The following is a 27,621-nucleotide window of genomic DNA, read 5'->3' on the forward strand; positions in this document are numbered from 1 at the left end:
ACTATTAAACTTTCTGGGGGAGAAAGGGTTGAAGGTTTCAAAATCCAAATTACAGTTCACAGAGCCTGAGGTCAAGTACCTAGGACATTGGTTAACAAAGGGTAAAAAGAAACTGGATCTGGACAGGATAACGCGTATTATCACCTTACCCCCTCCTCGGACAAAGAGGGAAGTCAGGCAGTTGCTGGGGCTTCTAGGATACTGCCGGCAATGGATCAAGGGATACAGCGAAAAGGTAAGGTTTCTCTATGAAAAGCTTACCACAGAGAGGCTCAAGTGGACAAAACAGGATGAGGAAGGTTTTAAAGAAATAAAGGACAGTCTTGTGGGTGCCCCTGTGTTGAGCCTTCCTGATGTAAGGAAACCTTTCCAACTGTTTGTAAATGTCAGCAATCACACTGCCCATGGGGTTCTAACCCAGGACTGGGCAGGTGCCAGGAAGCCAGTGGGGTATGTACCAAAGCTCCTAGATCCTGTAAGTAGGGGGGGGGGGACCTGCCTACAAGCAATTGTAGCAGTAGCAATATTAGTAGAAGCTAAGAAGGTAACCTTCGGGGCACCGCTGGTAGTTTACACCCCACATAGTGTGAGGAGCATCCTACAACAAAAGGCAGATAAATGGCTAACTGACTCCAGACTCCTGAAATACGAGGCTATATTAATCCACTCCCTGGATTTGGAGTTGCGGACTACCTCGGCCCAAAACCCCACACAATTCTTATTTGGGGAAGCAGCAGGGGTGCCGTTCCATGACTGTGCCGAAGTGGTGGAACTACAAACTAAAATAAGACCAGACTTAGAAGAGGAAGAATTAGAAGAAGGTGAGAAATGGTTCGTGGATGGGTCTGCAAGGGTCATAGATGGGAAAAGGAAGTCAGGTTATGCAGTGGTGGAGTCTGGGCCCCTGAGTGCTGGGTGGTCAGCACAGGCTTGTGAGTTATACGCAGTATTGAGGGCTTTGTGGAAATTAGAAGTAAGAAAAGGAGCTATTTTTACAGATTCAAAATATGTATTTGGGGTGGTACACACATTTGGAAAAATTTGGGAGGAAAGGGGGTTTCTCAATTCCCCGGGAAAAAGGGCTGGTGCATGAGGAAATAATCAGACAGATTTTAAAGGCCATAAGGGGACCAGAGGCAATTGCTGTAGTCCACGTAAAAAGGCACCAGATGGGAATGCAGTTCCGCACCAGAGGGAACAATTTGGCAGACAAAGAGGCCAAAAACGCTGCTTTGATGAAGGTAAGTACCCCGGGAATCGAGGAAGGGGAGATTCAGGAGTATCCTCCCTACCCCTCCCTGAAGGAAATCGAAGGATACGAGAAGATAGGAGGCCGGCTAGAAGGTGGTAAGTGGAAATTGCCAGACGGGAGGGAGCTATTTTCTAAGGACTACACCAGAAAGATCCTGAGGAGATTGCATCAACGAACACACTGGGGTGCTCAGGCCCTAGCAGAGCAACTCCTGATATTCTTTGGATGTAAAGGGATTTATGAATTATCCAAACAAGAAGTACAGGGATGTATGGTTTGTCAAAGGATTAATCGGGCAAGGACCCGACAGGTGGCATTGGGGAGCCGCCCAGTGGCATACAGACCTTTTGAAAGGATTCAGGTAGATTTTACTGATATGCCTAAAGTGGGGAGATACAAATTCTTATTGGTAATAGTAGACAAACTAACTCACTGGGTGGAAGCCCTCCCGAGCTCTCGAGCAACAGCTTGAACAGTATCAAAATTTCTGCTCGAGGAGATCATCCCCCGATACGGGTTAATAAATTACATAGATTCGGATCAAGGAACGCACTTCACTTCAAAAATTATTAAGCAACTTGCTGACTCTCTGGGGATCCGGTGGGAGTACCACACCCCATGGCATCCCCAGAGCTCTGGACAAGTTGAAAGGATGAACCAAACATTAAAGGCTCAATTGGCAAAATTAATGTTGGAAACAAAAATGTCCTGGTTGAAGTGCCTCCCCTTAGCCTTATTAAATATTTGAACTATGCCTCACTCCGAGACTGGGCTGTCACCTTTCGAAATGCTGTATGGGATGCCCTATGAACATGGTATGCCAATAGGGCATCCAAGGATAGAAGATGGGCAGATACAGCCATACCTCATAACTATTAGTAAAAATCTACAGGAATTGAGGAAACAGGGAATTCTGGCACAAAATATGCCCCTAGGCTTCCCCATACATAGAATACAACCTGGGGACAAGGTGCTAATAAAAACATAGAAAGAAGTCCCATTAACCCCTCTCTGGGAAGGCCCTTTTCTTGTCCTCTTAACCACAGACACAGCAATACGAACGGCAGAAAAGGGTTGGACCCTCGCATCCCGAATAAAGAAGATTGAGCCACGGGAAGAGACGGCAGAATGGAGAGTCACCTCCCCACCTGGGGACCTAAAGCTAACCTTGCGTCGACCGAGTAAATGACTGAAAGAGATCCGATAAGGTGCACTGAGCCCGGTTGTAAATGTAACCCATTTGTACATTTTAAATGCGAATACTGTAAGGAGTTTTGGGTCATACACTGTATAACGGGGTATTGGCCAAGGGGCTTGTGTGATAAGTGCTTAGAAAGGGAACAGTGCCTGACTAGCCGTTTCTTAGAGCTTGCCACAAGGTTGGGGATAATTGAAGTAGATTCTGAAACTTGGTTTCGCTTGTTCCTAAATGGTCTGAGGGGAAAACTGAGATCAAAAGCTCAAATTCTTGCTATCGAGTGCCAAAGGTTAAATAAAGTACCCTGCAGTGCGGACACAGTTAAACTATCCAGGTGGGGTGTCTTTAAACGGAGGTACGCAGCTCAGTCCAGGTATGACACCACAGAAGACTATTCTTGCTGCCAAGAAGATGGTTTACCCCACCACTGGTGGCAACCCAGTGGGCGTAGGGAGAGGCAGAGGAATAATAATAATTGTGGGAATCCTGATCTACCTGAATCTAGTAATGTGCCTCAAGACCGGTACGCACTTAAATAGCATGCCCAGCACAGAGGTGCAAGGCCCCGGCTACGGGTACGGGCACTGTGTCCAGACTGCCCAAAAAAACATGAGGAATCGGCGGTTCCGATATCCTTAGTCCCAAAGAACTGCAGCAAGGGTAAGATAGGTGTGCACTGCTCCAAGAACGGCACTCAGCAGGGGAATTACAGGCAAAAAGGAAGAATAAGGTGGCATACACAGAAGGTAACCTCTAAAGACGGGCAGTCAGAGCACAAGGTACATAAAAAGAATATTTAACAAGCACCTATCCCAATCTGTGATAAATGCAACCGAACTGTATGGACTGGGAGAAAAATGGAGCCAGTGTTTGTAGCATACTTTCAAGCCAACCCGTTATGCTATGACAACAACCAACTGGGAATGTGTGTTATGGGAAGCAAAACATACTGGGTGGGGAAGAACTTAAAATATGAAACTAAGACACCCCTCAAAGGTGAACCGGTTATCCTAGACCTTTTAGAGGATCAGGATGACCGAGTTTGCTTGCAGTATGACCGTATGTTCTGCTTTTCAAGGAACAAAGAGGGAGTGGACCCAGAGAGGAAAATGAAACAGGTGTCACAGGAGCTGAGGAAACAGGAAGCAGAAATGAGGAAAAGAAGGATGGAGCAGGAAAGGCTGAGAACCCTCAGTGAGCAATATGACCAACTCGAAAAGCAGCATACCAGTTGGGGATTACCTGCCTCAGATCAAAACCTATTTGTGGATCTGATGCAGGAAATTGCAACAGAATTGGGCTTATCTAATTGCTGGATCTGTGGGGGGCTCAAATCAGCAGAAAAGTGGCCTTGGAAAGGTGAGAGCTTAGCTCCAGAGCAACTCCTAAAATGGGATAATGCCAAAGCTTCAAAAACAATTCAGAGACCTGAGGGTTGGGTCTTGGACCAAAGAGTGATTGGGACATTCTGCGTTAGCAGGGAGGGAGAGGAGTACCCTGAGATGGTAGGATACACTCCGTGTATGTCCACTCTAACAATTAATTCCTCTAACAGAAGCAAACTGTGGACGCCAGAAAGCCCTACAGGGTACTGGAGCCAAGAAAAAAATGACAAATGTGAATGGAGTGAAAAAATTGGACTTTGCTGGAACAAGCTAATCCTTACCAATCCTTAGAGGAGCTGAGGGGTTTCTGGAACAAACCCGAAAGCACAAAGGCCAGGTGGAAAGCCCCGAATGGTTTGTATTGGATCTGTGGGAAAAAAGCATATAGTGAGCTACCTCAACGGTGGAAAGGATCATGTACAATAGGATTAATCAGACCTCTTTTCTTTACCCTACCTCGGTCAGAATGCAGTTCACTTGGGGCCCCCTTATATGAAACACTGAGCAGAAAGTGAAGAGAGATAAAAAAGAAGTTCCCTATTTTTGGTGGGGGTCAAACTTGGGGTGATGAGGAGTGGCCCGTGGAAAGGATAATAGAATATTATGGTCCTGCGACATGGGCTCAGGATGGGAGCTGGGGGTATAGGACCCTGATTTATTGGTTAAACCGACTAATAAGATTACAGGCAGTGGTAGAGGTTGTTTCTAACCACACTGCAGACGCTCTCAAGCTGTTATCTAAACAACACTCCCAGATGAGGGCTTTTGTATATCAAAATAGAATAGCCCTCGACTATTTATTAGCAGAAGAGGGAGGGGTCTGTGGAAAGTTCAATGAATCAGAATGCTGTATAGAGATTGATGATTATGGGGAAACCATCAGGGGCCTGGCAACAGAAATTAAGAGGGTAGCACATGTTCCAGTACAAAAATGGAGCTCCATACTCCAAGCATCCTGGTGGGACCACCTGTTTGATGGAGCATGGTGGAAGAAGGCAATAGTTTTCCTATTATGTTCTAAAGCAGGGACCAATAATAAAGAGGTAAGCTGGACAGGAACAAATGCAGATCCGAACCAATGTGGCTAATCACACGTTCTCCGTTTATTGTTTACAGACAGTAGTTTTTATACACTTCCAGATAGTTTACAATCGTGAGCACACTCTCATTGGCAAGCAAACATTGTTTGTTCCTGTCGTAAGGTGGCTAAAGTTTCACACTGCAGACCTATACTAATTCACACCTAGATAGCTCAGTACATTCGGTTATACCTTAACATAATTTCTGACTGCACCACAAACTTATTCTTAACTGCGCCATAGGCTTCAAGGCCTCACCGAGGCCCACACCTGAGGCCTTGGCTGGGGTAGCTCAACCTTCACTCTAAACATATAAATCATGAACATCCAGATTGTGACCTCTTTCTCTCAGAAATTGTTCTACAATGTTCAATAGCCGGGATCATATTTCTACCCTGTTTGATACCCTGCTTTATTAGGTGGATACATTCTGTAGTACAGGGTATGCAAGTAGCGGCCATGCCCACCAGACCCAGAGAGAGCTATGGGAAAAACAAATCAAGTACCAAAAATAATGAAACTGGGAGAGGAAAACGTATACCGTAGAGCAGCAGACGCTTTGGCCAGGTTCGAGGAACAGATAAAGGGGGAAGGAGAGGGCTGCAAATTATATCAAGGAATTCTGAGGCAAGATTGGGATAATGAGCCTTGAAGTAACTAGAAATTTAAAAAATAAAATGTTAATGTAAGGCATCGGTAAATGGAGTTGTATAGAAGGTATAGAGAGCACGAATTAAATTGTTCATATAGAAGGGGAGGGATTGTCATGTATGTATATGATAATTCTTGCAAATAAGATTGATCACATATTTTATACAGTCATGTACTATTAAAAATATACTCTTATAAAAGTTTTTAAGAAAAAAAAAATGCACAAGCCAGAGATGGGGATTGCAACACCAGGTCGAAACCACGGTGGTCCAAGGAACACCGGGATGACGAACACGCGATAAGTACCCGAGAATGAGATAACCAGAAGCATCAGGGAGATACATGTGAATTCCGAACTCCAGGAACAGGATCACAGGTGATCATCACTCTCCAGACAGGTTCTGTTCAACTTGCCACAGTGAAAGAACTCCACATGAATAGGCGCAGCCCAGAAAAGAAGAAAGGGACTTTGCCTCAGGCAAGAAAAAACATATAAAAATTGCTCGGACAGAACAGTTGACATTGCAATGAATAAAGTTTCCAGGTGTTCCCCAGAGAGGCGGGCAGGGCCTTCCTAGTTCCCATGGCAACACTGGAATGACTGCTGGCTACTGATATTGAAATGTTAATTAGTTAATTGCTCTGTTTGCTTTCTCTAAACTACCTAGAGGTAGCCTGCCTCCCCCCCACCACACCAACATTCTGGGACTAACATGCAAATAAGAAAACCCCCTGGGATCATGGGAGTATTTTTTTTTTTTTTATAAAGACACCCCTAAATAAAGAACTAAACACAGTAGAGGGGGATAGACAAATGCCCTAGCTGAGGAAGAGGGAAACAATTCCCCTGATGGACTTTTGTCTGTCGCCATCACCTAAAAGCGACTAGACTAGAGTAGGCTGGGGCAAGTGGAGACGGAAGAGACAGAGCCCCCTGGGGCTGCCACCAGGGAAGGAGTGGGGACGGCTGTTTTTCTGGACTCCAGCAACAGACTCTGCACTCCACGCCTCCTCACCCTTTGGCCACCAGTTGTGCCACTGGGAAGAAGAAGGGACAGCTGCTGCTCTGGACTTCAGCGACAGACCCTGCCTGCTTCCTTCCTTTCAGCCACCTGGGAAAGCTGCAACAACGGGGGCGAGCTCTAGGGGGCGAGCTCTATTCGGGCCCCCTGGCCAGCTGATCTTTTTAATAAAGAGCTGAACATTAATAAAGGCATTAGCCCTGTTCATTTCAGTTGGGGGCTCGGTCCGGGAGACCCATGCTCGAAGAGGACCCCTGGACCCTAGGATCGCCGAGCCTAGTACTGCGTTTCTGGACTCCTGCGAAGGGGCCGGCCGGGAACTGGGGGAAGCGAGTGGAATAGAATATCACCAGCAGGGCAGGTGCGATGCCCCTGGCATGTACGGCGGGATGTCCTAGCAGGCAGGAGTGGCAAGTCCCGCAAGGCAGAGGGCATGTCCCTGGCAGGCAGGACAGAACACCAGGGCAGGTGGGATGTCCTCGGCAGGTAGGGCGGGATGTCCTGGCAGGCAGGAGCACCAAGGCAGAGGGCATGTCCCTGGCAGGCAGGACAGAACACCAGGGCAGGTGGGATGACCTCGGCAGGTAGGGCGGGATGTCCTGGCAGGCAGGAGCAGCAAGTCCCACCAGGCAGAGGGCATGTCCCTGGCAGGCAGGACGGGATAACAGGGCAGGTGGGATGTCACTGGCAGACAGGCCCAAAGGTCCCCGGCAGAGCAGGTAGAGGAATGTCCCTGGAAGGAAGGGCAGGATGTCCCCAGCAGAGCAGGCATGAACCCGAGTAATCAGAAAGGCAGGAAGGTAAGCAAGCTAAGCCTAGTAGGAGAGTCAGGAAAGGGGGCTCGGCCGGAGTTTGAGTGTAAGGCTCGTCAGGACGTTCGACCTTACCTCGGCAGGGAGACCAAGCTTCCCAAGCCTTGTAAGAAGGTTGGGCAGAAGGCCAAGTAAGAGTTTAGGCAAGACTTAGCAGGGGTCCAAGACTAAAATGTCCAGGAGGAAGTCCAAAAGTTAGACCCAAGAGCAAGAGAACAAAAGACAATATATGTGAGTGTGACTAGTGATTGTCCTAGCCAAGATACAATGCAAAGTGTCAAGAGGGTGGTACCAAGAGTGGGAGTTTAGTTAAAAGAGATTAAGTTCAGTCAAGTGATTCAAAATACTAAGTTGTGGGAAGGGACCAGATGAGCTTTAATTGCCTGTCTGTATATTCCATTTTAAATAGGGGCACCATTTAAAGTAAGAATTTGAGTTCCTACTTGACACAGGGGCAGATAAGGCCAGTATAAACAAGCTACCAGTAGGAGTCGCCATTGGGAAGAAGGTCTGTGAGGTTTTAGGGGCAAAGGGAAGACCATTTAAAGCATCTATAGTTGAGAATATAGAAATCAAGGGGAATTCAAGACAATGTTTGGCAGACTTTATCTACCTGCTAAATTTAGGATGCAATCTCTTGGGAAGAGACTTGCAATTTCAATTGGGGGTAGGGATCATCCCAAGAGATGGGAGGATGGTAGTCCAGGTCATGAGGCTGACCCAGAGAGGCATAGAAGAAATAGACCCCAGAGTATGGGCAGAAGAAAGTAAGTGTGGATACTTGAACATCACGCCAATAAAAATAGAAATGCAAAGATATACACCCCTTATATGAGTCAAGCAATACCCAATATCCCCTGAAGGCAGGAGAGGATTAGCCCCAGTGATCGAACGACCATTAGAACAAGGTATTCTAGAATCGTGCATGTCCCCCCATAACACTCCGATACTAGCCGTAAGAAAAGCAGAAGGGAAATACAGGCTAGTTCAAGACTTAAGGGAAGTAAACAAGAAGACTGTTACCAAACACCCTGTGGTATCCAACCCCTATACCCTTTTAAACCAAATTCCAAGGGAGCATGCCTGGCTCACAGTTATAGATTTAAAAGATGCCTTCTGGGCATGCCCGCTGGCAGAAGAATGTCGTGACTGGTTTACATTTGAGTGGGAAGATCCTGACAGAAGGAGAAAGCAACAGCTAAGGTGGACACGCCTCCCACAGGGGTTTACAGAATCCCCAAACCTCTTTGGGCAAGCACTAGAGGAACTATTAGGGCAGTTCACTCCTGAGGAAAACGTTCAGATCTTACAGTACGTAGATGACTTATTAGTATCTGGGGAAGAGCGAGACCGGGTCAAAGCCACCAGTGTTCGACTCCTAAATTTCCTGTGAGAAAACAGCCTAAAAGTATCCCAAGAAAAACTACAATTTGTAGAATCTGAAGTGACCTACCTAGGTCACATAATTGGAGAAAGGTATAAGAAACTAAGTCCTGAGAGAATCTCAGGTATCCTGTCTATCCCAGCTCCCAAGACCAAAAGAGACGTAAGGAAGCTACAAGGCCTGTTTGGTTATTGTCAACTGTGGTTAGATCAATACACCAAAAGCAAGAAGTTCCTTTATGATAAATTAGTAGACTCTGAGCCTGTAAAGTGGACAGAAGAGGATGAGGAACAGCTACGAGTTTTGAAAGATAAACTATCCTCGGCACCTGTTCTAAGCCTGCCTGACCTTAAGAAAGAGTTTAACCTGTTCGTGAGCACAGAAGGGGGAATTGCATATAGGGTATTAACTCAGGAATGGGGAAGACAAAAAAAGCCAATAGCCTACCTCTCAAAACTACTAGACCCAGTAGCCAGAGGATGGCCAACTTGCCTGCAAGTAATCACAGCAGCAGCCATCCTGATAGAAGAAGCCCAAAAGTTGACCCTGCAAGGGAAAATTAAAGTCCACACCCCCCACGATCTCAAAACAGTACTAAGCCAAAAGGCTCAGCAGTGGTTGACTGACTCTAGAATATTGAGGTATGAGATCATCTTAATGAACACAGGTGACTTAGAGTTAGTCACCTCCAAATGTCTAAACCCTGCATAATTTCTTGCTGGAGAACCCCTGGCTGATCTAGAACATGATTGTGTTGAACTCATAAATCTACAGACCAAAGTGAGAGAGGATTTAGAAGACGTACCCTTGCAATACGGGAGATCCCTTTTTATAGATGGGTCCTCAAGAGTAGTAGGAGGGAAAAGAGCCTCAGGATATGCTGTCATAGACGGGGAAGACATGAAAGTCACAGAAAAAGGGAAACTGCCCTCGAACTGGTCAGCCCAGTGTTGTGAAGTCTATTCTTTGAAAAGAGGATTAGACCTTTTAGAGGGAGACCAAGGAACTATTTACAGAGACTCGCAATATGCCTTTGGGATCATCCATACCTTCAGAAAAATTTGGGAGGAGCGTGGCTACCTAAACTCCAAAAGGAAGAACCTGGTACGTGGGAAACTGATAAAACTAGTATTAGAAGCCTTACAAAAGCCCGCAGAGATAGCTGTGGTACATATAAAGGGGCATCAGAAAAGGCACACCTGTGAAGGAAAGGGAAACCACTTAGCAGATCAGATAGCTAAAGAAGCAGCCTTAGACTCAGGAAATCCAGTAAAAGCTTTTAAAATAGAAGTAGGACCAAGTAGAGAAAGAAAAGAAAAAGAGCCAAGGTTCAGTGAAAGAGACTTAAAAATAATAAAAGAACTAGAATTACATCAAGGGGAACAAGGAGAATGGTTAACTCCTGATGGGCGTAAGTTCCTAAATAAAGCCCTAGCTCGAAGAGTGCTAGTAGAGCTACATGAATTGACCCACTGGGGAATCCAAGGTTTGTGCGACCACTTTCTACGGGAAATTTTATGTCTTGGAGTATATGATCTGGCAAAGACAGTCACAAGAGGGTGTGCAATTTGCCTGAAAACTGACCAAAAGGTAATGAGAAAAACAGCACATGGGGGAGAAAAACTTGCTTTGAGACCTTTCCAAAACATACAAGTAGATTTCACTGAAATGCCCTCTGTGCAGAGCTACAAACATTTACTAGTGATCGTAGATCATCTCACTCACTGGGTGGAGGCTTTCCCAACCAGAAAAGAGACCGCACAGGAAGTTGCAAAAATAATCTTAGAAAACATCATTCCACGATGCGGGCTAGTCAATAACATTGACTCGGACCGAGGTCCACATTTTGTCACTCAAACTTTACATCAAGTAACAAAAGCCCTGGGGATAAAGTGGAGATTGCACACCCCATGGCATCCTCAAAGCTCTGGAAGAGTGGAGAGGATGAATAGAACTCTTAAAAATGTGTTAACTAAATTAATTGAAGAGGCAAAGATGAATTGGCTCAGGTGTTTACCTCTCGCTCTCTTGCGCATCAGAACCAGACCTCGGTCCGACATAGGGGTCTCTCCCTATGAAATGATGTTTGGGCTCCCTTTTTTTTTTTAATCACCCCTTTCAGTACAGCAGATTATCTGGAAGGGGAGGCAGCAACTCAGAAATATTTAGAAGTCATAGGAAAATCCCTAGAAGGCCTCAGAAAGAAGGGGTACCACCCCCAAACTTCCCCTGTGGACACCAATGCCCACAACATCAGATCAGTCCCGGGGATTGGGTATTGATAAAATCCTGGAACACCACCACTCCATTAACCCCCAAATTCTAAGGACCTTTCCAGGTACTACTGACCACACACACTGTGGTGTGAACCCAAGAAAAAGGCTGGACCCATGTCACCAGAGTCAAAGGACCAGTGCCACCCCCGGACGCCAGACCACACCCAACAGTGTCACCCCGCCTCCTCTTGTGCATGGACAGTAATTAAGAGACCAGAGGCCTTGAAATTAACTTTAAAGAAGACTTGCTAGAGTGATATACAGTAAGGTTTAATAACGGTTTCTGAGTTAAAGTGCCATAGTAAAGGTTTAAGTACTTTGCAATTGTTTAATAAGAATAAGTGTCCTTTAGCCAAAGGAGTTAACTAAAGATTTTTTTTTTAAATTAGAATATTATTAAGTTGAACTTTGTTTCTAAAGAATGGGAAAATTACCATCAGACATAAGTGAAAGCCTACAAATGCCAAAAGAAGTTAGCCCTCAAAAGCCTAAGACTGTAAGCTGATGCTGGCTTAACCCCGATCAAAGAAATAGAGGAGGGATTTGTAATGAACAAAGTTTCCAGGTGTTCCCCAGAGAGGCGGGCAGGGCCTTCCTAGTTCTCATGGCAACACTGGAATGACTGCTGGCTACCGATATTGAAATGTTAATTAGTTAATTGCTCTGATTGTTTTCTCTAAACTACCTAGAGATAATCTGCCTCCCCCCCACCACACCAACATTCTGGGACTAACATGCAAATAAGAAAACCCCCTGGGATCATGGGAGTATTTTTTTTTTTTTATAAAGACACCCCTAAATAAAGAACTAAACACAGTAGAGGGGGATAGACAAATGCCCTAGCTGAGGAAGAAGGAAACAATTCCCCTGATGGACTTTTGTCTGTCGCCATCACCTAAAAGCGACTAGACTAGAGTAGGCTGGGGCAAGTGGAGACGGAAGAGACAGAGCCCCCTGGGGCTGCCACCAGGGAAGGAGTGGGGACAGCTGTTTTTCTGGACTCCAGCAACAGACTCTGCACTCCACGCCTCCTCACCCTTTGGCCACCGGATGTGCCAAAGGGAAGAAGAAGGGACAGCTGCTGCTCTGGACTTCAGTGACAGACCCTGCCTGCTTCCTTCCTTTCGGCCACCTGGGAAAGCTGCAACAACGGGGGCGAGCTCCATTTGCGCCCCCTGGCCAGCTGATCTTTTTAATAAAGAGCTGAACATTAATAAAGGCATTAGCCCTGTTCATTTCAGTTGGGGGCTCAGACCGGGAGACCCCTCTCTAGATTTCTGTCGGGATAATTTTAATTTTCACATAAGAAATTGGAGCATTTTCATTTATAACAAATAGTATTGTTAGAGAAAGGGCTTTTTGTGTAGTTGAAAGAAGGAAGTATTCAGGTTTTTAGAAAAAGTGGGAAACGGAGGCAGAGGATGATTAGATAAGATCTTAAAAAAAAAAGGTACATAAATTCAGTAAGGAGAATACAGGAAAAAATAAAAAGGTGCGAAAAATTACCAAGAGAAATACCCCATGATAGCCGTCTAGGAGTTATGTTAGCCAACTGGGGAAAAAACCCCTTGTACCAGAAAAAAGGACAAGGCAAAGATGATACAATTTTGTATGCTCGAATGGCCAACTAAGGAAATAAGATTTGACCATGTTTATTGGCCTAGATATGGGTCTTTTGAAAGTTGGATTTGTCAGGCTCTAAATGTTTTTGTAAATTCAAAGGATCCATTTAATTCAGAAGAAAGGGAATATGCCACATGCTGGACAGGAGATTCTAGGAAAATAAAAATCTTTGAAGTATCAGAAACCCCCAAGAAAAAAGCAAGAAAATAAAAAAGGGAAAGAAAAGGGATGGGAACAAGAGGGAAAAAGACGAAAAGAAAAAGAGTGGGATCCTTTACAGGTTTTTCCCCCTCCATTCCCGCACCACTCACAGCCGAGCCGCTTGTCCCGGGTCCCGGCTCGCCGCCCGCTTCTGCCCCAGTTCCCGTCCCAGGTGCGGGTTCACTGCTCGCAGCAGCTGCTCCTGCCCCATTTCCCATCCTGGGTGTGAGCTCTCTGCCCACAGCGGCTGCTCTGCTGGTCCCCGCCCCGCCACCTGCTGCAGCCATCCCAGTCCCTGTTTTGCCGCCTGCAGCTTGTGTGCCAGTTCCTGTTTTGCTGCTCGCGGCTGCCCAACCAGCCCCCGCCCCCATCCCACCCGGCTGGTCCATAGCCACTCCACTGCAGCTGTGCCTAATGGGCTCCAGTTCATCCCGTCCGTCCCATCCTTGACCACTTCTCCCATCACTGTTTTCTCTGCCCCATCTGCAGCGACTTTGCCTGTTCCAGCTGCACTGGGCACCGCCGCTGCTGCTTTGCCTCTGGGGGGAACCGCTGACCCAGCCGCCATTAACCATGTGCAGGCTGACCGCACTCCCGTCTGGTACCCCCCCGGAAATGCCCCCTCGAGTTACTTTCGGTAATTTACTTGGCCGGCAAGGTTATCTTCAAATCTCCAGGGGAGGAGGTGATTTTCCACTCCAGGGCTTGGTCCTGAAGGTCAACTTTCTTAACTCTTGACGCGTGTGTCCACCCCTTCTCTGCAGTGCGTATAGCAGTGTATGTAGTTAAAAGGACCATATAGGGTCCCGCCCAATGAGAGGATAGTGGAACTTCTTTCCATGCTTTTATGAGAACCCTGTCCCCTGGCTGTATCCTATGTATTGAGAAGCCAAGGGGGCTGTGCTGCATGATTACCCCCTGCTTTCGCAATTCTTCGAGATTCTTATTTAATGCTATCAGGTATGGTTGTATTCGCCCATCCTCTAATCTTGGATGTCCTACAGGCATACCATGGGTATAAGGCATCCCATATAACATTTCAAACGTGAAAGCCCCGTTTCAGAATGAGGCATAGTTCTTATGTTTAATAAGGCCAACAGGAGACATTTTATCCATGAAATTTTTTTTTAACATTAGTTTGGCTAATTGGGCTTTCAATGTCTGATTCATCCTTTCAACTTGCCCAGAACTCTGAGGGTGCCACGGGGTGTGATAATCCCATCTAATACCTAAGGTATCTGCCAATTGTTTAATAATTTTTGAAGTAAAATGTGTTCCTTGGTCCGAATCAATGTAGCTTGCTAACCTGTATCGAGGTATAATTTCCTCCAATAAGAACCTCAATACTCTTTGGGCTGTAGCCCTGGAGCTTTGAAAAGCCTCCACCCAGTGGGTTAGTTTGTCTACTGTGACTAATAAAAATTTGTATCTCCTGACCTTAGGTAGATCAGTGAAATCTACCTGGATTATTTCAAAAGGTCGGTAAGCTGCTGGGCGACTCCCCAATTTTAGTTTCCGGGAGTTTGCCCTATTTATTTTTTTGCAGATTATGCACCCCTGTACCTCTTGCTTAGCCAGTTCATATATACCTTTACAGCCAAAGAATCTCAGGAATTGCTCGGCTAGTGCTTGGGCCCCCCAGTGTGTTTGTTGGTGCAATCTCCTTAGAATCTTTCTAGTGTATTCTTTTGATAGCAATTCCCTCCCATCTGGCAACTTCCACTTATCTCCTTCCACACACCCCCAATCTTTTGATAATCCTCTATCTCCTTTTTGGAGGGTTGGGGGGGGAATTCCTGGGTTTCCTCTCTTTCAACCTCCGGGATACTTACCTTTAACAAAGCTGCACTTTTCGCCTCTTTGTCGGCTAAATTGTTCCCCCCCCCCCCCCGAGCTCAGAACTGCATCCCAGCCTGGTGTCCTTTTACATGGACTACAGCAACTGCCTTTGGCCCTCTGATGGCTTTTAATATTTGTTTAATTATTACTTCATGAATTAGCCCCTTTCCCCAGGTGTTTAGCAGTCCTGTTTCCTCCCAAATTTTCCCAAAGGTATGCACCGCCCCAAATGCATATTTGGAATCAGTGAAAATCGTCCCCTTTTTCCCTTCACTTCCCGGCAATGCCCTGTATACTGCATATAGCTATTTCCTCCTCATTAGAACCAGCTACCAATAAATCATCCACATATTGTAACAGTTTGGTCCCAGGAACTGGCACAAATTCGCTAAGCAATCTTTCAAGGGCTTGACCAAAAAGATTAGGTGAATCCACAAACCCTTGAGGGAGGGAAGTCCACCTTAATTGTTGTTTTCTTTGTGTGTCCAGGTCCTCCCTGTGAAAGGCAAAGAAATCCCGGCTTCCCTCAGCTAGGGGGCAAGTCCAGAAGGCGTCCTTCAAGTCAATCATACTATACCATATATCTTCCGGGGAGATATTATTCAATAAAGTATATGGATTAGAGACCGTGGGAAATAAGATTTTTGTTCTTTGATTTACTGCTCTTAAATCTTGTACCAATCGGTAACTACCATCCGGTTTCTGAACTGCCAGGATAGGTGTATTATGTCTTGACATGCAAGGTTCTAATGTGCCCCTCTTTATTAAATCCTCAATTATCAGTTTCAATCCCTTTCTTCCTTCTAAAGGGATGGGATATTGTTTGATCCTTATGGGTTCTTCTGGTCTCTCAATTTTGATGTGGATTGGTTCCATGTTTAATTTTCCAGCTTCCCCCGGAGTGTGCCAAACCCTGGGATCAATCTTTTCCTCATCCTCGGTGGTTAGCTTATATAAACTTACCATGAGTCTTGAGTCCTTCGTAATTACGCTTATTCCTAGCATTACAATCAGGTCTCTTCCAGTAAATTGTATTCTGTTTCTTCTACTAATAAGATGTCCCCCACACAGATTTTATTCTCAGATTCTATTTCTACATGCCTCAAGACAGGGACCTGAAAGGGTTCCCCTTCTGCCCCAATTGCTGTCATAAAATCCTTACCTTTTGTACACCTGGGAGGTAGTCGCTGGACTGTGGTTCTTTCTGCTCCTGAATCAACCAAAAACATCAGCTCCTGCTTTTGGGGTCCAACCTTTAATTTTATCAAGGGCTCTCCAGATGTTCGCGAGCCCAAATTATAAAGCCCCTCACACCTCTAATCTTCCTGAAAAATAATTTCATCTTTCATCCCTTTTTTACAGTCCCTCTTGAGATGTCCTCTTTTCTTACAGTAAAAGCATTCAGGGGCACTTACTTGTTTGTCCTTCCTTTGTGTAGGTCCCGGTTTTCCCTGGGGCTTTCGAGCCTGTGCCGGCTTTCCCATTGTTTGGGCTTGCTCTCGTTTGTTTGCTTCCCTAACTGCTGCTACCAACACCTTGGCTTGTGTATTTTGTTTCTCCTCATCCCTCCTCATGTATACCCTTTGCGCATCTCTTAACAATTCTTGTAAGCTTTTTTCTTGCCAATTATTTATTTTCTCCAATTTTCTCCGAATGTCCTCCCATGATTTTGCAACGAATTGCATTTTTAGAAGGATTCCTCCTACAGGGGATTCGGGATCAGTACCTGAGTACATTTGAAGGCTCTTCCTGAGCCTTTCCAACCATTCTGTGGGAGTTTCGTCCTTACCTTGACACTCCCCTAGGGCTTTACTAATATTCTGTCCTTTGGGGACTGCTCCCCGGATACCTTGTATTACCATGTTTATTAGCCCGATCATTTTGGCTCGATCCTCCTCCGCCTGAGCGTTCCATGATGGTCTTTGTTCCGGTCACTTCTCCGCCCCGCTCCCTCCCTGGGGGTTTCTAAATTCCCGATCCTTGATGGCAGCCTGCCTTATATCTCATTCTTCCGCATTAAACAAGGATCTTAATATAGCTGAGATATCATCGTATGAGTATATACTATTTCCCAAGAATTCATCCAACCTCTCCGTCCGCCACCCCCAACGGGTCATCCATTAGTTTCCCCATTTCCTTTTTAAAAGCCCTTACATCCCCCGTATTGATGGGAACGTTTACAAATGCGATGACTCCGGGGGCGGTTGGGACTTCCCTTAAAGGGTATAGATTAGGTCTGTCCCTTTCATCATCACTACCCTCCATATTTTCTCTCCTCGTTTTAGGCCGAGTTCTACTGGTGGGACGAGATGAGTTTTCCCCAGTGTGAAGCGTCTGTGTGTGTGTGTCCTCGTGTTGTGGGGGGCGGGGGGGGGGGGGGGGGTGGTGTTGAGAAGGTCCCGGTGCGTCTGCAGTCAGTATTTGGGCATTAGGTGGCAATGCAGACTGAGCTGGAGGTGCTGTTGGTGGGGCGGCCGGGACCTGTGCTTGTGATGGAGGAACTTGGTATGGGGGTGGTAAGTTTTCCAGGGGTTCCCAAGTTTTACCTGAACTTACCTTGCTGCCAGAGGTCTTAATAGGGAACACCCGCGCGCTAGCATATTCCCATAGCCTGGCATACTACAGCTCCTCATTATCCCACTCCCATTCTTCATATAAGTGGTCAGATAGTGCTTGGCAAAACTTACTTTCTAAGGTACCAAAAATGGGCTAGTATAGGTATTTTCCAATTTCCATATTTCCCCGTACCTCTACACAGTAGTGTATCATTTTTTCTTTGGACTTTTTCCGCCTCAAGGAGCAGTCTTCCCAGTGCTCTAACATCCAGCCCAAGGGGCTTTCCCTTGGAATTTCGGGCAACCCGTCCTTTTCCCCTTCTCCCGATTTATTTTTCCCTGATTTTTAAGTTCTTACCTTTCCCAGATTCAGGACTCTTCTCTTGAGTTCTCCCCTGAACCTTACTGTTCGTTTGTCCCATGTTTAAAGTTTTCCTTACCGTATTTCCCAGTCAGTGTCTGAAAGCTGTTCCAAGAAGTCAGTTACCCGTGTGCTAAATGTATATCTCGGTCCTGTCCTGGACCGAGTCTTACCAAGTGTTTAAACCAGTCTGTCCCCGACTGAGCCTTGCCAACCTAGTAACCGCACAGTGAACCGGTGTATGGGTTTTCAGTTGGAAGAAGGGTGAGCTCTCTTTTTACCTGTTTTCCTGGACTCCCCGAATCCAGAAGTCAGTGAGGTTTACCAATTTCTTGAACCCACGAGAATGTACCTTCCCTCCCCCGACCTGTCCATGAGTGGATTCCCGTAACTCCCCGAGTTTCAGGTCATATGCGTGTTGTGAGTGTACCCAAGTTCTTTTGCTTCCCCCGTAGCCGACCACTTCCCTCATGGGATAGTGAAACTGCGGTTTATTGCGGTCCGCTCTCGCCCCATGACGAAGTCACGTCTCACACACACACCCACTCACGCCTCACTCAACCACAGGATACTTACATCTCTTTTTCCCGCGTGGATTCCTTGTGCAGATTGATTTTATGAGTGAAAAATTTCTGCTGCAGCCTCAGAGACTTAGGCTCCGAATTCCGAGAGCTCTGGGCCAGTTGGTTTTTTTTTTTTTTTTTGAGGCTTTTCGTAATCCGGTTGGTTCCATGGGATTCCTCCTTCCCGTCTGGCGCTGAACTCAGCGGGGCGCCGCCCCGATCGAGGCTAGGAAACCCCCTGGATACCCCTAAACCAGATCACGTCGGGGTCACCAAGATTGTTATAAATGAAAAATGATCCAGCCAAATCAAAAATAAAAATAAAAATTTATTTTAGCAATACAGGTCTAATTAGCCAGCCACAAGGAAAAGGGCAGTGCTGAGCCCGGGAGCGACGCTGGGTGCGAGACACAGAAGTCAACCTCAGCAGAGGTCTTCCTCTATGCCCACACACACCCATCCCGGTGCAAGCGATTTTTTTATAGGGAAAATTTTGCCTGAGGCCAGTATTTCAGCATTCAGTCCTTTGTTTCATTCAGAGTCCCATAAGTTGATGAGACTTCCTTCTTGGAGACAAGGCAGAACAATTTGAAGTCCAAAGTCGTTGAAACCTGTGATGAAATTTATGGGAACACGGTATTCACATGTTTTGCACACACACCTGGTTTTGCCTGAGAGGGTGGGGGGGGCTTCTAATACAAATGGGTACATTCTAACAAATATTTAATATTATATATAGATCATGCTAAAAATGGCACAAATTATACCCGTTACATATAACAGGGTGGAACTGGGTTTGTGAATGCTCCTTTGACTTCTTCTGAGGTCAGGAATTTTTAAAAATAAATCAAAGAGATTTTGGAGGATCCCATAAGCACTGCTGAACAATTAGACCAATTTTTAGGTTCAAACATTTATACTTGGGAAGAAACGCAGTCTATAATAAAGATACCATTTTCTCAGGAAGAAAGGGAAATGGTCAGAATTGCAGGCATAAACGCCTGGAATAAAGAAAATCCACAGGGGCCTCCCGGAGAGGAGAAAATGCCAACTGCACCTCCTGAGTGGGGTCAAAATGATGAGGAAGGGGAAAGACATATGAATGAGTATCGTAATTCAATAATCAATGGAATAAATGGGGCAGCACCTCGAGGGGAAAATGCTAAAAAAGCTTTTGAGGCACAGCAGGGGAAAGAAGAAACTCCAACTGAATGATTAGACACACTTAGGAGAAATATAAAACAATATTCCAGAATAGATCCTGAAACTGATGTGGGAAAAGCTTTGTTAAGGATTAACTTTGTTACTTATGCTTGGCTAGATATTAGGAAAAAATTAGAAAAAATTGAAGATTGGCATGATAAATCATTAGATGATTTATTAAAGGAAGCTCATAAAGTTTATGTCTGGAGAGATTAAGAAAAAGCTAAACTAAAAGGAAAAATTATGGCAGTCACCATGCGAGAAAACAATTACAAGAAAAATCAAAAACACACAGGCACTACTCCTAGATATGATGGTTGTAGAGACAGGGGAACAGGAAAGAATAAAATCCCAGTACAAACCAAGTCTCAGGAGCATTCCAGGAATGTCTGCTTTTACTGTAGGGGCGAAGGACATTATAGGAGAGATTGTCCTAAGCGGGTAAAAGATCTGAAAATTTTCAAAGAGATGAGCACAGAGGAAGAATAGGGATGTCAGAGGCTCTATTTTTTATGGGACAATTACCATCTGGAGCCTGTGATAACTTTAAAAGTGGATCCCCAAGGAGAAGAATTGGAATTTGTGGTAGACACAGGGGCAGAAAGAACCTGTCTGTTAAATATTCCAAAAGGTTATAGTGTGAGCAAAGATACTGTAAAAGTAACAGGAGCAAAAGGAGAGAGTTATCAGTTCTTGTCATTAAAAATGTGGTAATAGAGGGAGAAACTAGATTTTGGATGGGGGAATGTCTTATTGGTCCCAAGGGTGGGTAGCAACTTATTGGGACGAGATTTACAAGTGAAATTAGGAATAGGGGTTATCCCAGAAGATGGGAAGATGACAGCTACAGTTTTAAAATTAGGCAAAGAGGATGAAGAAAAAATAACCAAGGAAGTTTGGGCTGGGGAAGGAAATAGGGGAGGATGCTTCATACTGAGTAAATGTCTTCATTGAGCTGTTGATTCAGCTAATTCTTTCCCCTTTGCTGTGTACAAGTAGTTTAAATCATTTCTTCCAATTTACATTATCTTGCACTTGAAGGTGTGATTTTTGATCTTGAAATATGTAACTTGCTGTACTCTAGGATTGAAAAACTAGTTTACAGCTGTGACATAGCAAAACCTGCTTTTAATTTATTTTGAGTCAATGCGAGGCTGTTCAATCAAGTGGTTCTCAGTGTGTAAAGTAAAACTAAAGGTAACACCAGCTGCTTGGTAGGTCAATGAGAAACATTTTTTCCTTCCAGCCAGTCCATTTTCATGTACCCAAATGTGTTTTGCTTTCTTGGTTTTTGTTTTGTTTGTTTGTTAGTGTTTCTGGAAGTGCTGACTACTTGCAGTGCACCTAGAACAGCAGCTAGAGTTGTGCATGCATAGCACTTCTGAAAAATAGGGCTCATTTTTTGACCCAGAATTGGAGGTGGCTACATATATAAAAGGGAACCTACAAAGCTTGATGAAGAAAAGGTTTCAGTATCTTCTAATGTAAGCTTTTAATTTGTTACCTTCAACATCACTGAGGGTGTGTGACACACACAGATGAAAAAGATGGTGGGGGGGATCTCTGCTTGCTGTAGTTTTATTTCTTGAATGAGTTGGAGAGCTGTGAGGAGAGGAAGTTGTGGGTTCCTTGTTTGGTTTATCAAGTGGTTGACTGTATTTCATGCTCAAAGGACTGAATTTACTGTTCAAGGTACTGGGAAGTGTCGCCCTGATTTCTTAGGATTTTCTAAAGCCTTCTGAATTTACATTCTTGTAGAGAACTTTCTCACGCAACTTTCTGTAAACAACCTATTGTTTTGCATTCTTTCATAGAGGCGGAGAAGTTTGATGGACTGTTGATTTGTCCAGTGTCGTTGGAGAGGTGGCACGTTCACCTTCCAATCCACTGGCACCTTTTGAGAACTATAAATGATTGGAGTCAGAAAAAATAAATTAGTCTCTTCATAGTGACCAAAGCTGTGGTGCGTCGTTTTTCCTTGTGTCCTCTAGTGACAGGGAAGGAGTTTCAAACCAAGGTGGATTAGCATTTCCTCTGATGTATCAGGTGCTGTGCCTTTCCTAGCAGAAGACAGCCACTGCTTCCAACAGGATTACACATCTGGGTCTGTTTGCTTTGCAAACACCGATGAATATTATCTCATACCAGTGTGGTAAAGATCAGTTTGTCTTCTGAGTGTTGGCTTAATGACATAGAAACTGAGTCAAGAGTCCAGCTGACTGAGCACTTTTGGGAAGCAGACTTTGTGACCTGGTGCCACTCAAACCCAGTGCCATCAAAGAAGGGCTTGAAAGGAACATTTCTGGCTTCCAGCTCCTCAAGTACTTCCTTAATCGTTTCCAGTAGGGTCACAGGAATGCACTAGTGAGCCCTGACACTGACTTGTGAATCCAGGCCTGCAGGGAGGGCTTGGCCATGATTCCCTCTGTGCCGCAGGTAGCCCTGCAGCGTGACAGCATTGGCTTGCCTCTGGTGAATTTGCAGACAGGGTGCTTCACCACTGCAGTGCTCAGGTGCTGTTTCCTATTGTGGCATTTGGGCTTGAATTCAGGAGTGCCTCTTCCCATCCAGTTATTGTTTGTAACACAGGAGCCTCTTTGGGCAGTGATTCCTGGCAGTCAAAGAGAGGGTATTGCAGAGACAAATTCCTTACTTGCTGTCCCCCCACTGTATTCGTATTTTGTCCATTCCCTCTTCAAAATACGGATTTGTAAAACTCATGCTCTGTATCCTCAGATGCCCTTCCCAAATCAAACCTTGGCTTCGTTACTCCACTCCATGCCTTATGGAGGGATGTTTTCAATCCATTGAATTTTGTGCCACAGTACCTTTTTACCTCAGAGGCCCTGGGATGTTGATACAAGTGTGTCATCAGAACTGGTGTTTCTGCCCAGGGGTAAGTTCATGGTGTCCTGAGCAATTGGTGATGGAATAGGCGCTTGTTCTATTGTTGACCATTTCTTTTGCCTTTTGGTGATGGAGTTCCTTGAATTCCTGTTTCAGTAAAACGGAGGTAGTGAGGTATTTCTTGAGAGCTGTGGCTGGAGGTCTGTGAATGGAAAAACTCTGGTTGCAAATTGCATTGCATTAACTAGCATTGCCTTAAATTTTTTGGTGCAGGCAGGGTCACTCTGGAACTAAGTTCTTGTATACCTTGTTCCTGCCACTTTTTCAATCTTGTGAATGGCAAAAAAATTGTGATAGCAAAGCAAGTCTTTAGTTTTGGCACTGTGTCAACTGTGAGTGTCTGGTAGCCTTGGTGGAGGGTGTTGTGAATTGCACACTTGCAGAACACACATAACAAAGGTAATTTAATTTGTAAAGAAGTTGAAAAAGGAGGGAGGGGTGAGTGGTAGACTCACCTCTCCAGGATGTTGGAATGTAGAGTGATGTTGGAATGTGGATGTTGGAATGTGATGATGTCTTGGTGCTAGAAGAGGACAAGGGTTTGAATGTGGTCTCTGCAAAAAGGGCAGAGAAGTGTCTTAACACATGGTTGTTAGGAAGCTGTTCAATGCCGAACTGGGGTCCGGAAAATTTTAGCAGAACGGGCCCTCCTTGAAGGGAAAAGAAGATATGTAGACTAAGGAAATAGAATGCCAAAAGCACCTGGAGACGCCAGGGTTAGAGTAGTCAAAGTTGGGAAGTGGGGTCTCAGGAGCTACAGCAGGAACTGATTCATGGGGGTGACCCAGTGCAGCAAATCCCAGTGTTTTGCCCACCTGGTGGAAGTGGCGCCACTGGGGTTTGGGGGCTGGCTTGGTTGTGCCAGGGTCCCAGAGAGCGAGGGGTTGCCGGATGCACTCGCTGGCCCAGTAGTGGGACTGGGCGCGGATTGCGTGGGTTTGTCGCCCAGGAGCAGGCTGGCTCCGTGGCGGAACTACCAGGGGTGGCTCCCAGCCTGCCGGGGTCCTGAGTCCTGGGGGCAGTCTCGGCCCCAGCAAGTCAGTAGACAAAGAGGGAGAGAGAGAGGGGGCAAAAGGGAGGCGAGGTATGCCCCCAGGGTCCCCATGGCTGTCTGTAAGTTCTCCCCCCCGTCCCCCCCCCGGTCCCCGTCCCGCTTGGTAAAGTGGCAGCAGCGGGGGAAGGGTGAAGGACATAGTTAAATTCAAGGCTTCGAAAAAGAGGGAGAGAGGGAGGACGGCTAGAGATAAGATCAAGGCAGAGATAGCTGACTCTCCAAACCTCACAAAGTGGTTTATTTTTTAAGCAAGGTTTCCTTTTTTCTTTCTGTTTTTCTGTTGTTAAGAAGAGGAGGCTTTTGTTATGAAGAATGGGTATGTAAGGCTAAAACAGTTAAATGTTGCCCAAAAAATAAAAAGCAAGAAATGTGATACATCTTGTGTTAAAATGGGCCTGGTCTTTCTTATTTAACCAATTATAGCTCACTGGAAGAAGAATTGGCCTCTGCAGCTATTAACATATATGCAAGATACAAGAAGAAGAGGCGACTCTAGAAAAAGCTTTTAGTTAAACCCAGAAAGTTTTGAAGAAAGCTAATGGTAGAAGTTAATGCAGTATTGTCTTTCTTTTAACACTGTTATTAAGAAGTCCTTTCCAGGTACCACTAAAGCAGCAATCCGAACCACGGAAAGAGGGTGAATTCATGACAGCAAAATCAAAGGACTTGTGCAGAACCTTGAAGAATGGACTATCATATTAAAACTAGGTGATACCAAATTGACTTTCAACTGGGACTGGGTGGTAATGGTTTGGGAAGACCCAAATGATCCAAGGAAGGTACAAAGAATAACACCTAACTGAGAAATAAGGCAAAGCTTACATCACTGGTTTTAAGCACTGCCTGAATAAGCCCTGAGATGCCTCTGACACCTCCTTGGGAGAGGAATATTGCCATTTCAAACAGGAGGATCAGGACTGTTTTAGTCAAAGAGTTCTTATATTCTGGCCATAGCCTGTGACTTGTACAGGGAAGAAGGGAAATTGCCATTAGTACTATACTGTGTACTTTATTTGATTCATCCCAATACTGGACATGCTACCTGGGTTATAAGTAAATGTTTAAATTATGTGAATAATTGGTATTGTAGTTCACAAAAGCTATGTTCTCGTTGCAAGAAGTATCGAGTACTGAATTGATCCCCTATACAAATAGAACTCAAAACAACTGAAGTAAAAACTTTGTTTTGTGGATGGGAATTATTAGTGCCTGTTGACTGAGAGATACCTGAGGAATGGTGGGAAGCCACAGTTAAGGAGTGCTGAAAATTATTTGCCTGGAAATTAGCTAAGAGAAAGTGACAAGGAAATAGAGGGCAAGACCAGATTGGCCTCTGTATTCGCCACCAAGAAGATCAAATACATCTGCTGTGGGTTGCAACCCCATAGGCATGGGAGGTGGGGATATAAGCCATACTGGACCTCTGTCATTCTTTCTTCTGTCACACATTTTTTGTCTTTTCCCTATTGAGATATCAACAAAGCCATGCCACAGGTGTTACCGAAAGCTGTATATGGAAAGAAACCAAAGTTCCTTTTTTGTTACACACATCCATGTCAACAGCCACAGTTATAACCCATACAAATTAGTTACCTGCACATAAAATGGGGAAAAATACTGGATTGCAAGGAACTTAGGAAAAAAATGGTAATAGATGGGGCATTGAATGTCCAAAAGGAGACAGATGGATTTGTTTTACGTTTGATATTAGAGATATAGTCCAAGATTCGGTAAAATGGTAATTAGCAAACAAAAAGGTAAAACCAGCACAGCAATCTAACTCTGTATTGACCCCAAATTATATACTGAATCATATTATAAGACTCCAAGCAGTTATAGAGAAGATAACAAACAAAGCTGCTCAGGCATTGGAATTAATATTGAATCAGCAAAGCTAAGCAAAAGCTGTAGTGTATCAGAATAGGTTGGCTTTAGACTATTTATTGGCTAAAGAAGGGGATGTTTGTGGAAAGTTTAATATATCAGATTGTTGAAAATAGATGACAATGGGGAGGTCATCCTGGAAAAAAAAACAACAAAGGATATGAGAAAAAAATAACACCGGTACCGGTGCAAAAATGGGAAAACAATGTTAAAAACTAACTGGTGTGGTAATGTATTGAGGATGGGATGGTGGAAGAAATTAGGATTCTTCCTTTTATGTGTTACAACTGTTTTGATGTTTCTTCCTTGATTAATCCCATGTTTTATTTGATTACCAACATAGTCCAAAGAATGCAAGTGGATTGGAAATATTGCTCAAGCCAAATTATTTATAAAGAATAAGAGGAGGGATTGTGAAAAATGCGTACTTTATGATTGGCTTTTCGCAAATATTAAATTGAATGCTATATGTATTATTTTATATTGATTAGAAGTGCTGTATTAACATTTTAATAGTATGGTAAATGTAGTTTTGTAGTTATAATAGAGCTTTAGTAGTTAAAATAGAAACGACATATGTGGGTTTTTTTTTTAAAGGAATGAGATACTTGCTTTGAGATAACAGTCACAGGATACCTAAATCTTCCAGAGAAGAGGAATTCATTGTTTTCTTATCAGAAGAAGCTAATTTCTTTAAGCCTTGCTCAGGCTCAAAGACGCTGTGGGGATTAAAAGAAATAGTTGACATATAGCAGACAGAGTTTCTTGTTTTAAATAGAATGTATGCATAACCATGAAGTATATCTGAATATGCAACAGTGTATTGTTTTTAAGAGTTATTCTTTGTTCACAAGGCATATTTTTGGCACCTTAGTGCCCAAAAAGATCCAGACGTCCATAATTCTTTGTTTGTTATTGTCTCGTAGCGTCCTAATCCTCATTGTCCAAATTTTTGTTACTCTAATTTTATTACTATTTTTTATAACTATTTTTTTACTAATAAGCATTTAAGATTTAAAAAAAAAATGATTGGTGTTTTTCACAAATACTATATGTTTTATGGAGGGTTATTTTGTAATACTGTATTAATCCTTAAGTAGTGTGTTAAATATAGTTTTAGGTGACAACATAATGTTAAAATAGAAACTATGCGTTATAAGATATTTTTTTGCTAGCTCAAGAAAGGGATATGATAATGTTATGGTGTGACACTGGCGCAATGCTATCGCCCCCTTGAGAATATACCTTCTTAAAATAATTGTTGTAAGATGTGATCAGCAACAGAGCAGAGCAGGCCGAAGCTTAATAACAAAGGAAAAAACCTTTATTAAACTACTACTACTATAAAAGACACACACACTAACTCTAGGATGAAGACCCTCTAAAACACTCCTCCTCCCCCCACTCAATTTTCAACAAACTATAGTGAGACACCAACCGGGATTCCTGATCAAGATGCCACCCTTCAGATAATCAATACTCAGTCTCTCAAAGGAGACAGAAGTCTCTCTTGCACCATAGATACCTTAGAAAACACAGTTGCTTCTTTCTGTGTTTCTATGTCACACATGGCAACCGCCCGGAGAAAATTTGCTAGTGTGATACTCTCTTTTCTATGTCACAGTGTTCTCACTACTGTGCATGGACAGACTGCCTATAGGGGTCCTTTAAGGATGCTTTGCTATGGACTAAAAGAGACAACAGTTCAGCTTCTAATCTTGGGACCACAGTCCCCCCTATTTTCTTCCTCCCCTGGGGCCAAAGGTCTCAAGAACTGAGATTATCTTCTACCTGAAGACAGAGGGCATCACCACACCCTCCTCAGCTTTTGTCTGGTTTTTTTTTTGTATTTTTCTGTTGGTAATTGCTGAAGCAGGTCTCTTGTTTCACCACTGCATCCCCTTAAAATGCAGTCTTTATTGTAGGAGAATTTGGTTCAGTCTATGGTTAATAAGAAAAGTCCAGTCACAAGCTACTCTATCATCTCCTTCTACCTAAAAATTTCTTCTTTTAGTATTTCAGGTTCTGGACTGTTTCTCTTTTACTTTAAATTGAGGAGGAGTAATATTTTACAAAGCCTTCATTTCTTAGGATAGGGTTAAAAGTTCAGACTCCCCGGATGGCTGAAATCTCTGCCCAGAACGCTCACTCTTACAACTGGCCATCTCCCCCCTCCCCTTCTCCTTCTTCTCTGCCAGCAAATTTACAGGTGCCGTTGGACTCTCTGTCTCTTTCCCTCTGGTGGGAGGGGGGAACAAAGGCATCTCCGTTTCTCTCTACCCTTCTGTCTGCAGGAACTGGCTCAGTTCTAATTCTTTCACCCCGGCCTACCTTGACTGGGCTGCATGGCTTCCCCTCCCCCACCCAGCCTG

Source organism: Anomalospiza imberbis, chromosome W, assembly GCF_031753505.1.
Source record: "Anomalospiza imberbis isolate Cuckoo-Finch-1a 21T00152 chromosome W, ASM3175350v1, whole genome shotgun sequence".
NCBI lineage: Eukaryota > Metazoa > Chordata > Aves > Passeriformes > Viduidae > Anomalospiza > Anomalospiza imberbis.